General features: G+C 42.1%; 1 long non-coding RNA gene across 2 annotated transcripts in view; it reads right to left on the bottom strand.

Annotated features, from left to right (window-relative positions):
* LOC107319371 (uncharacterized) overlaps nucleotides 1-12,724 on the bottom strand; it is a 38,805-nt gene that overhangs the window by 22,185 nt on the left and 3,896 nt on the right. The window lies entirely within an intron of this gene.

The following is a 12,724-nucleotide window of genomic DNA, read 5'->3' as shown; positions in this document are numbered from 1 at the left end:
AATTCTGATGTTTTCTTTCTATAAATGTGAGAAAATTGGCTGAGGCCGCTCCAGTGTAAGTAAAGTCTTACCAGATAAAAATGATACTTTAAATGGTTTGGGTGCTTTTCCTTCCAGAATGATGCTGTGAGGTGAATCCAGGTAAGTACTGAATGATTCCAGTTCCATCAACCTCACACCCTACACTGCTATTTACTCCAAGGCAGCATGATAATTTTAACACCAAATGTGCATGTGACATGATTTCACTCATTAAAGATAAAGGGTTGGAGAAAGACAACATCACTATGGTTATCATCATCAACTGTTTAATGATGATGCGGTTCTGATAATGGCACTATAACACTTCCCTCCTGTTCAACACTCAACAGTGGCAGCAACACTGCAGGCTTTTAATTGTGTTTGATTATATGCATTTCCCATTGAAGAAAAGCTTCTTGCAGTGTTTCTTCTTTCTCAGTCCCTCCCAGAAAATATGGATGTGTTATTTTAAGTCAGTGCTTACACAAAGAAAGGGCTTTCCTTAACATTTGGCCCTGGGAGACCAAAGGTCTTCGATAGCTCCTCAGTTTCTCAAGGCTGAAGCATGAACTGAGCACACTGAAACAAAAGCCAAAAGGAGCAAAAATGATAATGCCAGGAACAGGCAGAGTTCAAGGCAGATTAATTTGCAAGGGGGTTTTCCACTTTCCTATCCACTGAAGTGCAGAGGAAATAAAAAACAATTAACCTACTTAGATTACTCATGACTTGAAACCAGTAACAAAGGCATTCTGGAAGCCAACTGAAAGTGACTGCACAGCCTCTTACTTCTCATAACCACAACTGTCTCTGGAAAACACCGCAGTGGGCTCTGCTTGGGGTGGGACAGATGTTCAGATGAGTTCTTCTCAGAATCACAGGAGTGCTTTATTCAAGATATTAAACCTTAGACTACAATGATTCTCGTACAGCTTTCAAGTAGTTTTAAATATCTTACGTTCTTATTCCAAGGAACTGATGACTTTAGTTGGCATTCATAACTCACACTTTTGCTAGCAATAAAGAAAAAGATGTATGATTTTAAAAGACGTTGGGTCAAGTTGTCCACAACCAAAGCATCAGGGAATGAGCTGTCCCATTTTGTGCATCATCTGCTACATTTTTTGCTTGCAACAGCTTTTCCTCTCCAGCCACTTCCCATCCCATCCTTCAAATCATGAGTTTTGACATCCATTTCCTTTCTGACCCTTTCCCACATCCATTTCTTTGTTTCCTGTACTTATCCCTGGAATGTTGGTTCCACCTTGCCCTTTTCCTGTGCTTGCCTGCCTGATGCAAGGAGCCTGCCAGGAGCACAGGTCATAGAATGAACCAGCAGCGTGTGAAAAGGGGCAGGTAAGTACCAGGTGAAGGATGAGATTTAGTAGAAAAAATGGATAACACAGCAGTGCAAGTAAGTACATACATCACACTCAGAACAGACATCAAGATGTGGAAGGAAGCCTGGTTAATTTAGCTAATGTTTGATTCAGCTGATAACACCAGGCTGATCCACCAGATCTGCTTCATCCCCCTGCAATCTCCTCAGGCCTCTGCTTCATCTGGGGATCTTCATAAAAAAACCAAGCAGGGTTAATCTCACATTTTGCTTCGTGCTGGGTATGCTGATCTGTCTGTGCTGAGTCCTCCTGGAGGACACACAGTTCCAGGACCCACTGGTGTGCTGCAGGTACTGGTTGACCAGCTGGAAGTGTTCATTACTGAGTATTTGGCAGAACTACCAGCACTCTCCAAAGTCAGTGGTGAATGCCAAGAAATGCTCATGTGCTGTGACCACATCACGGAGTATACATCTATGTTAAGTAGCAGATTTTATCTAATACATATATGATACATGTCAACCAAAAATAATGTAAGTAGATTTTGTAAAATATGAGCTAGATTTACTAGTTTCCCCCACACATACTTTATCCCTATGGGGGTTGGACTTAATCTCAGGAGGTCCCTTCCAACCCCTATGGTTCTGTGAAAGTGATTGTTAAGGTTATAAACATGCTACAACATACCCAAGATATGCTGCATCTCCAGTGACAGCAAACATAGATGAAATGCAAAGTCTTGAAGAGCGCACATAGCAGCAATTGCTCCTTTAGGATATCAGACCAAGAATAGCATCCATTTGAAACAACAGGAAGAAATTAGGTCAGGAGAACATCATTAGCCATGCTGGAGTTTGTCCAGGTTACCGGGATTAATGCTGCTAAAGAAAGCAGGAAGGGACCATCAGTGAGCAGAAGTGATTAGAATCTGTGTTTAGAAAAAGCTTTTAAAAATAGTAATGTGAATTAAGCATCCCATTGCAACCAACTTTTGGTACAAGTTGGGCATCTGTCTCATTAAAATCTCCATTTTAGGCTGTAGCATTCAGCTGCAGCTTTCTGGTTACAGCAGTAAATGTAATTCAGTTTTTTCTTAAGGTTTAAATGCAAAAGAAGTACATACCATAGAGGTCCTCCTTAGTGAAGAAAAATGCTATTAAATGCTAAACAACTGTCAGCTAGACATTTCTTTTTGCCTTTTGTTTTTGAGCCCTCTGTGGTTTCAGTCTTGCAAGGAACCTTCAGACTGAACAGGATTAAGAGCCCTCATTCTTATGAGCTCTGAATTGGTATCTCCAGCTGTAAACCTATTAGAAAGTCAACCAGTTCCCTCAAACCCACTGCAATACGCATCTGTAAAATACAATTCCAAATGTAGGTGAAAAGGGTAAATGGGTGATTTGGTAGAATATCCCAGTGCATAGTTATCTGCATGCCAGCCTGCTTGGTCAGCCTGACCCGCTCTATTACAATCTGTCACAAACCAACACTTCTCTTTGTCTCCTACACAGTTAGCTTTCAAAGAAATTAAAACTAGTGGACCTCTCATTCCCAGAACAATATTTATAGCTAAAGGAAACTGAAACAGACTCGGGCACACTCAGTGCTGAATTATCCCTGTCAATTTCCCTCTCTGTGCTGCCTGTCCCTTGTAGATCTATCTGCTACGTTTGCTGACTCACAAATCTTTCCACGTAGTAGACTTAAAAGACTTTATTATAAATACACCAATAATCTGAGCTGCTGCTGCTGCTATCTGCTAAGCTCCTGCATGGGGTTCTGTAATAATGAGCTCTTATATTCCTTTATTTTCCAAGAGGTAGATATAAACTGAATGGATTTATTTATTTATTTATTTATTATCAGCCATCTACCCTGTAGGATTCTACAGCTATTTAATCCCACTTTCTGGGGAAGAGATGGATTGCCTTGCTCACACCTGTAGGAAGAAAAAAGGCGGTATGAGCAGGACAATACAGTTACCTTGATTCCTGGTGAGACCATGCCTTCAGCTTAGGGAGGAGGCAGTGACTGGAGCTTAAGCACAAACAGGGGAAAAGTAAGTCATGCCAAGCCTCTGGCTAGCAAAAGTTCGTTACCAACTGTTCTATCTGCAAGGCTTCACTGCCCACCCTCCAACCCAGCACAGTATCCTCCCCCTTCCACCACCAATTCATACTTTTATTCAGCGATGCTAATCAAGAAAGTTAATTATATGTAAGCCAGGGTTCACAGAGGCAGGAATCACAAAATTAGAAACAACTCCCACCCCCTCAGTTTGCTTCTGCTCAGCCCCAGAGCATTACTAATCCCCAAACACCTATTCAGTTTAATTGAGCCCTTACAGTCATGGCAAACATGCAAATTAGACTTTTGCCCCCTGATTTGCACATGCTCCTGGGCCTTGAACATTAAAAGCCTTTACAGATCCTTGGGGAAAACATGTCAAAATTCAGTGCCGATTTGTGGTGCCAACTGCAAAGGACAGTTAGTGCAAAACCTGCACTTTCCTTGGGAACACATTGATTTTCATGTGTTAGTGTGTGAAAGAGCCACCAGAACATGAAACACTTGGATGTGATTAAAACATTCTACCTTGGATTTATGCCCAGAAAATGCAGACATTTCTGTACATGTAGCTCCTTGTGCATTTTAATGCAAAAGACTGATACCAGATTTTTTGCAGGACTGTTACCTGCAAACACATTCCAGGTTCTGTGCTTGAGGTGGGAGGACCTTCATTCATACTCTGCAATGTTCGTTGCCAGAAATATGATGTGAGATCTGCTCAAACCCCCACAAAAGGCCTTCCCACAGCAGGCACTGAGGGCACTGCTGAACCAACCTCTTTATTTAATGCATATATTTACAAAAGACAATCATCCAAAGGCATGACTAAATACTGCACATTCTGTTCTTTAAAGCTCAATCGGGCAATAACAATGTAAAACCTCACACCATCTTAATTTTCTTGCTGTTAGTAATTCCTCAGATTGTCCCCATTTGCTTTTGGCTTGAACTGCTTACTTCTATTCAAAAATAAAAGGAAAGAATTGAAATCTCTTTCCATCTGATCCAACAAGTACAAGATAATCAAAGCCAGATATGCCTGGAAGCTCACCCAAGCATGTGAATTGAAAAAGGCCCCTTGGCTGAACTGTACCTATTTCCTGTTCGAGCTGCTGTGATGCAGGAAATCCCCCCACCCATACAGCTGGCCCTACTTTCAGCCAAAGGATGCAAGTGCAAGTGTGTTGTTTCATTAAACATGCACACCACACCCATTTATGTAAAGCACTGGACAGACTTAAAGGGATTTTGTTGCAATAAACAGACAAAATCAACTGAGATTGAAAAATCAGGAGTGTAGCAATAAAGAAAGCTCCACTTCTGGTGGGTTGATAATCTCATGGTAAATTCTGGTAGCAGAAAGGTGAACTGAGCAGCCACAGAGCCACTGATAGCACCGAGTTTGACTTAGAGCAAATACAAGAGATATTCTTCCTCGTGGCACAGAAAATGTCCTCCTGCAGACTGTGTTAAGATGTGTGCATGGAGCCAGTGAGTTGCTGTTTCTGTAATCAGGTCAGTAACCTCTGGGAGCAGGCTGTGAGGAACATGAAATGGCTTGGGTTGCAATAGACATCCAAGATCATCAAGTTCCAACTCTCTGCTGTGGGCAGGGTTGCCAACCACTAAACCAAGCATCAGATCACGTTGCCCAGACTCCCATCCAACCCAGCTCTAAACACCTCCAAGGATGGAGCATCCACAACTACTCTGAGCAATATAGGTGAGACAAAGTTCTCTTAAATCACTCACTCCTGCAGGATTTAACAGAGTTTATCCCTCAGAGCCCTAGGATTTTGCCACGGAGATTTCTTGCTGCAGTGAGAGTGTCTTTCCAAGCAGGGTAAGGCAAGACCAGCAGCCATAGACTTGAGTCCAGCAAGACGTACTGGAAGTAAGCAGAGCCATCCAGCTGGGTGATTCCATTGTAAGGATCCTGCTGATTTAAGTAACTGGAAAGCAAACACCTGATATTCCCACCAACTCCAGGAGCAGCTGCGTTTGCTCAGCCTTGTGAAGCCAAGGAACAAAGGGCTCTGAGTGCACAAAGAGGCCGTGATAACACTGCTATAGGCCCATCTGCTCTGAAGTGATTTCTGAGATGGGGAAAATGGGAAAGAAGAGGAAGAGAGAAGAGCCCTTAAAGCTTGAACCTTTTTGGGATTCAGTATGAACCCTTCACAGTTTGTGACTGGAGTTGCCATAGCAATCCCGAGCCTTTTTGAATAAAGGCAGATCTGAAGCAACACAGAAGTGCCTTTTACACACAAATTCCTCTTTTGAAGCCTCTTCTCCCTGTGCTGGCTAAGCCACCTTCTTTGGAAAGGGGTAGGGAGAATACAAACAGAGGTTGCTCAGCACCCAGCAAAGCTGTCCTTTAGAGCAGGTTTTCAAGGTCACTCTGTGGTCTTGCTGGGGCAAAGCAAACCTGAAATCCAGAGCCACGCATGGTGAATTCATTGGGAATTTAAGTTATCTTCAAGCAAGACTAAATCCTGGATCGAGGTAAAAAAGAAAGCAGAGTCCTTCACCAGTAAAAGTGCCAAGATTTGTTCAGCAAGGTGCTTCCAACAACCAGCAGTGGTTGGATTGCTGGAACACATGTAAAAAAAAGACACAAACAAATAGTTTATAGGCTAAGCAGTTCCCAGTTTAGGTCACTGGATGGTCAACCAGGGAGTTGCATGTGCTAGCACTGCTGTTAGGAGAAAAACACATGCTGAACTTCCTCTGTGGCCTTTGGGTGGCTACTGAATCTTTGACCCACTACAAGTGATGACAGGCTTCATAGAGAGTGAAACCCACAGCCCTCATTCAGGCTTTGGCGCTGAATCTACAGAGAAGGAAGAGGATCTACTCCTGGAACGTACCTGGAAGAGGAAAATTATGAATCCTGGAGGAATTTTCACCATAAGCAGAAATGGATTTTGCCCCTTTGTTCATAAAGCTGCTGAGGAAGTAACATTGTCAGTGAAAATATCAGACCTCGGAAGGGGAAAGAGTTCTCCGTTAGCCAAAAACTGCATTTGCCTCACTTGAGAAGTCAGCACAATGTGGCTTTTCAAGGGCTGGAGTGAGGCTGAGTACTCTTCGTAGCACTCGAGACATATATATGTTTTATATGTCATTTATAGTGATGCAGACCATTGTTTCCTACAGATTTATACGCACTTTTTATTCTGTTACTATTGATTTTGACTCCAAAGACAAACAGCCTGTGTTTCTTAACATCCAGCTACAAGAAACACAGCTTTTTAAATGAAGCCCCTGCTAACCCAAGATGGCAGCTCTCTAATAACCCCCTGGACTCAGCATGCTTTGTGTTGCTGCAGTCTGCAAGGGCAGTTATTACGGTGGATATTGCATTAAACATCTGCTGTGTGAAATCAGCAAGCCCTCCAGCTGAGCAAATTGCTGGGTGGTGTTGGGTATGTTTGGCCCTGTGGTCATTCACTTGACTTAAAAATAAAAGAAAAACTCTACCACACATGCAAGCCTTAACAAGGGACTCCACTGCATGCCAGCTGTCAGGATGAGAAAAGCACTGTAATTGGAGTGATTAAAAGCTCACAATGGCAACATACATGCTTCTTCACTTAAGGTGGAGTGAAACTGTCTTTTAGGAGCATTATTGCTGCTCCATACAGCTTGCCAAATGGTCTCAGTCATCTTTACCTCAGTGCTCTAAATTCTGATAAACGAAGCCCAGCAGCTTGGCACCTCCACAAGCACCTCCAATTACTATTGGGGATCCAAAGCACAAAGGGTTGTGATAAACTCCAAGTTGTACTAAGAGTCTGTGTATTAAGAAGCACATACACTTCAATATTTTACTAAAACAGTGTGAATTCTGGTACTTCACCCCTCAGGTGACCGTGGGAGGGCTCACATTTAACATTACAAACAGTGCAGGAGCAGTGGTCTGGGAAGGGGAAGTTTCCACATGGCTGATAGAACTCTGTAAGATCTCAGACCACACCAGTGGGCTTCTGCAAGTGAATCAGCCTCTGTCACTCCAAGAGCTGACTCAGGCTGTGTGGATGTGCAGGATATCTGCATCTTCTCTGAGTTCATTCGGAAAATACCATTTCACTTCTCTGAAGCATGAAGGAGACCTTGAGGAGAAACAAACAGTGCTGTCCTATCTCTCAATGCTTTTTCTCCCTATGCACATTTCATGCTGGATAAAAATAGCTTTAAACCTTGGGTTAAGTAAGCTTCTTATAGTCAAGAAACCTGTTTCAAGCAGACACGGAGAGGGACACAACTAAAGCACTATAAAAAGCCTTAGGTTTCAGTGGCTGTAAATGGAAATATCATCCTGGTGTCACTGCTGGTGCCCGAGAGGGAACTTAGTGATGCTGAAACACTGACTGCAAAGAGCAGAGTAAGCATGAATGTGGAGATGTCTGGGAACATCTCAGTTCTCCTTTCCACGCTTCTTTCTCAAGATCAGACTAAGCGTCTTTTTAAGACTAACTGGAAGCTTTGCAAAATAAAGAAAATGACTGACATGCACAATAGATTTAGATGTTCATCTTTTCCCTATCTCAGGGATACATCAGCAAAGTGAGTAAACTTACAAGTCGGTCAAGATCTTGGCTACAGAAGTACTGTCTGTGATCAGACTACTCTTGCATTTGTAGTATTTGTTAGAGAGTTTCAGAATGAAACTCGCTTCAGTTGTAATTATTTCTGAGTTACAGTTCAAAAGAAAAGTAAGGAAAGAACAGAAATGAGAGCGCTGGCTGCATTCTTAAACCCTTCATGAAGCACTACAGGTCTGCAAATTACTTAGGAGTGTCAAAAGGCAGCAGGGGAAGCCAGACCATAGTCTTACTAAACATAGTAATCAAGAGTGAACAAATAAAAGAGGGTTGATGGATTTAAGCAAAATATTCAGAGAGCTGATTCTACCACGCTATTCTATTAGCCTGGATTTCAGGTGAGCTTGTTTGCTTCAGGATGCCTCAGTTTCCCCTCAAACAAACAAAAATAACCACAGTGAAATAGTTCAAAGACAGTCCCTTGCCAAACTCAAACCAGAAGCCAAGGCACAATAAATCATACAATCCTTCCAAAAAGAGATGCTCCCAGATCCCACTCCCAGCATCGCGTATGCAAATTGTTACAAATAGGGTCATAGACCAAAAGAGCAGGAAAACAGAAGAAAATAAGGTGGGTGGGCAGATTCTGCATGTACTGATTTCTCATGTACTCTGTTCACAAAACAGAAATTGCTTCTCCTGATTGGGCTGCACCTTCCTACCAAACAGCCCTTCTTAGAGAGGTCTCAGTGCTGTGCCTGCTTTTGTGAGCTCTTGGAAGAGTTACAGTAGTTTTTTTCCTGTTGATTACAGTGAACCTAGTCAACATCACAAACACGTCCCTCAGACTACAGTAATGTAATTAAAGACTCCATGTACTGTCACCAGCTCACTGTAATATCACTCATCTCTTCCTTGTAGATTCCCACAGCGTGAACCTGTCAGGAGACTGATGTATGTGGCTTTAACATCAGGTCATTTTTAAGCTGGATCAGTTCCCTGATCCACTTTGCAGTACAACAAATTCCTTTGACAAAACCAAAAGGGGAGAACAAAAGTAAGAACAAGAAAAAAAGGAAGGGAAAATAAAAGGGGCAGGTACACAGTAATCCAGCATCGTCACTGAATAAAGTCATTCTGGTCATAGAATAACAGAAATCACGTTACTGTGCCCTAGACAGAATTAGATATTAATACTGCTGACAGAGAGTTGTGGAAAGCTGCTTGCACCCTTGGCCTCAGAAGACTTCTGCTTGAGAAATCCTCACTCGAGAGCTACTGAGCAGCCTTCCTTTCTCAGCATGACAGTGGTTAAATGTATTAATAAATGAGCAATGTCGTATGAGCTCTGTACAACATAGGCATGACTGCCATTAACAACAAAAACCATCTAATTAGGAAGACTAGAAAGATTAAGGGACACCCATGTTAAGAGGGAATTTATAATGCCGGCATGATTTTGGGGCTCAGTGCAAAAACTACTGAAACTCTGTGGCCTGCACCGTGCAACTTAGAGCACTGTAATCAGTTTACTCACTTCAGGAATTAACATGCACACAAGGAAACAGACTTCTGAAGAAAGACCAGCAGCAAACAGATTTATCAGAATGACAATGTTCAAGGTAAAGCAAACAGGTGATGCAGGCTGTGCCTCCACACTGTGCTGGTGGCTTCCTAAAGGCAGGACTGCAAGTTCTCTGCCTCAGACTAAACAGTGCACAAGGTCATTTCTGAATGCGATCTGCCTATTGCCCCTAGAAAGATTAAGCTGGTGAATGCACTTTATGCCACTTGCAACTCCTGAAGTAGATTCAACACGCAATAAAATATGCACTGATGTAATACTGTATCACGTATTTTTACTTCTAGTGCAACAACAAAAGGAATCCTTAAAAATTTAAAGGCCAATTACAACAAAACGTCTCTAAAATCTCTTTTAAAGAGCTTGTCAGGCTCTGGTTTGCTTTCAGAGGGTTCCTCCCAGCAGCTCTACCCCAGGGCCCATTCAAAGCCAATCAATCACTCTGTACCCTCATCTTCACTGCTTCCTCTTAAGCAATAGCTGGAAATAGCCCCATCTGCTCTAAAAATCAAAGAGCAGCAGCTGGCGATCAGTCCTCTCTCCCAGCCCGTGAGACTTAAGGATATTGTCCTGAGCAACTCAGTCAAAATTAATTACAACCTAGAAGGAATTAATTAGAGGCTATCTTTATTTCATCTCTATTGTCGTGCAGACAATTGTTTAGCTATTCCTCACATGACTTGGTAATTACAGTAAGATGAAACCGTTTGAGATGAGATATCCTGAACTGTGATTTAGGATTACTAAAGTTGTGGAGGTGGGAAAAAATACCCATTGTTAAAACTAGAGCAGAGCTACGCATGCAAAAAGATTTGTCAGTCTCTGTTATCACTCTCTTATAGCATCAGAAAAGTTACTTCACAACAACACGTCTCAGTGAACTCACATGAGAAATACGAACCAGCTGGAAGAATACAGGCCTTAAATCAAAGAAACCTCCTGAAATGTAGGAACTGGTATTTTTATCTTGCACTATGGGATTTCCTCCAGGCACTTTAATACCACTCCAGATCAAGGGGCTCTAACCAGCACCTCCCCAGCATGCTATGAGGGCAGGCCTGTGCCTAAAAGCAGAACAGACGCTTCCAGGCTGGTGGATTATGGGGACATCTAAAAGGAAGGGGTTTCATCAGGACTGAAAAGCAATGGTGGAGTTCTCTATCTGGTTAGTAACCAGCACTCTTTCTATTAAGTTTTTTTTAATCCTGTTCTAGGGATAAGATTCTCTAATATAACGATACAAAGAACCTTTGAGAACAGCAACAAACAAAAGATTGTAGTATGGTAAAGAAAAAACCCACCCATGTAGCTGTCATCTGTTGTAGTGACTTCTCTCTATAAATACAGAAAAGCTGAATTCTGCTCAAATAAGCATCTCTTCCCTATGGCTCTGTGGTAGGCTAAACAGAAGATGACACTCCCAATAGACACAACTGCTTCATGCTTCCACGGATAATAAATGAAATATCCACTGTCGTAACTGGCAAATGCAGGCTTGGCACTCCTGGGAATTAAGCAAAGCTGAGCCTATAGTACAAAAGTGAAGGTGGAGCTGAATGCTTAATTTACGTGGTGCCTGCTACCAGGAAGATCCAGAGGCCCTGGGTCACAAAGAGCCTATTTTTAGAGAATGAATTCCTATGAAATTATCATGAGTTTCAGATGTATAATACATGAGGGGCAAGAAGGTCTGGGCTCAATCTGGCTTTTCTTTCAGCGAGAGCTTCCTGGCAGAGATTTTACATCACCAGTCATGTGGCAACCTCAAGCGAAGGAAGGAAACAACAAGCAGAATTGGTTCTTCTGGGGAGTGCCAGACTTTCTCACTTAAACACAGGAGCAACATGCTTGGAAATCAGAAATCAGCTTGTTTTCTGGATACGTTACCGGAGCTCAGCCATGCCAGTGGTAGCCTTCCAAAGTATTCCAAGTTAAACTCAATTCTCTGCACCAATGCAGCTCTCTTTGCTGCTACACTATTGATTTTGCCATGCTATCAATTATGTTATGTTCAACAGAACAGGAAAAACTTGATTAAGTAAAAAAACAAACACAAACACAAACATATGTGTGTTATTTTTTTTTAACACATATGTGTTTCTTATTTTCCCCAATCATAACTGGTTTAATGACTAGCAATTTTAGTCTAAATTCAAGCTGGCCACAAAATTTCTCCATAAATTAGCAAAAAAAAATAAATACTTAAGCGTGCATCCAAAACCCTCAGTATTTCACACACTGCTGTTCAAAGGTATATTTCTCATTTTAATCTAAATAACCTAAGACATACCATTAACAGTTCCTGCTGTATGAGAAGGGGATTTCTATACTATGTGTCCCAACCAGCCACATGATAAGAAAATGTCTCTTGTGTTTAATTAGAAAATGGATGAGATCAGTTTCTTTAAAAGGGCACTCAAAGTAAGCAATTAAGTGCTTCACTAAATAGGAGCGTGTGCTGTAGATCTGCCCTTTCATTACATGTGCAGTTTCTAGCTTTCTAGTACCGGACAGGAGCTTATAGGCATTGCTTTAATAAAAATATACTATTGCAGAATATTGCGATGTATTTCTGCTGCCTCTGGGGGACTTAGGCTAATGCAGCCTATTATCTGGCCTTATTACATAGAACTAAGTGTGCAATTAATTGCCAATCTGTAGTGGATTATGCGAACATTCCAGATGGATGGGGATTTATCACAGTATTTCTCAGCAGCAGCTACTGCCATTTCCTACATCTCAGACACTGCACTTACAGGAATATGTTTCTTTCTCAGGTTCATCTTGTGAGCAAGAATTTCCATTTCCTTTTGACATCAGAGACAACAGCTCAAGATGTATCACAAAGCACCAGCGAGATAACACAATATTGCTACAGCACACGTTTCTTTGTGATCAGACACACAATAGGACGTGTGGGCTGAACACTCCCTCAAGAAATGAAAATGCAATCAATTGACTCAGTTAATATTTTGCTCTGTGGGAAAAACTCCATCAGACAATCTGGAATTTCATTAATCTGTGGCACTGCACGAGCTGTTGCAGCCCAGGCACAGGAAAGCTGCTTTGTGCTTTATTCACCCTGTGCCAACACTCCTTAACAATTTGGGAGCTGGGGGTGATGTTAACCTCAGCAGCCTTCCCCTCCAGTGCTGCTGGGGCTG

The sequence above is a fragment of the Coturnix japonica genome, chromosome 6 (assembly GCF_054131305.1).
Source record: "Coturnix japonica strain WE chromosome 6, WE-NBRP24, whole genome shotgun sequence".
Lineage (NCBI taxonomy): Eukaryota > Metazoa > Chordata > Aves > Galliformes > Phasianidae > Coturnix > Coturnix japonica.
This window is presented reverse-complemented; position numbering and strand designations above follow the sequence as displayed.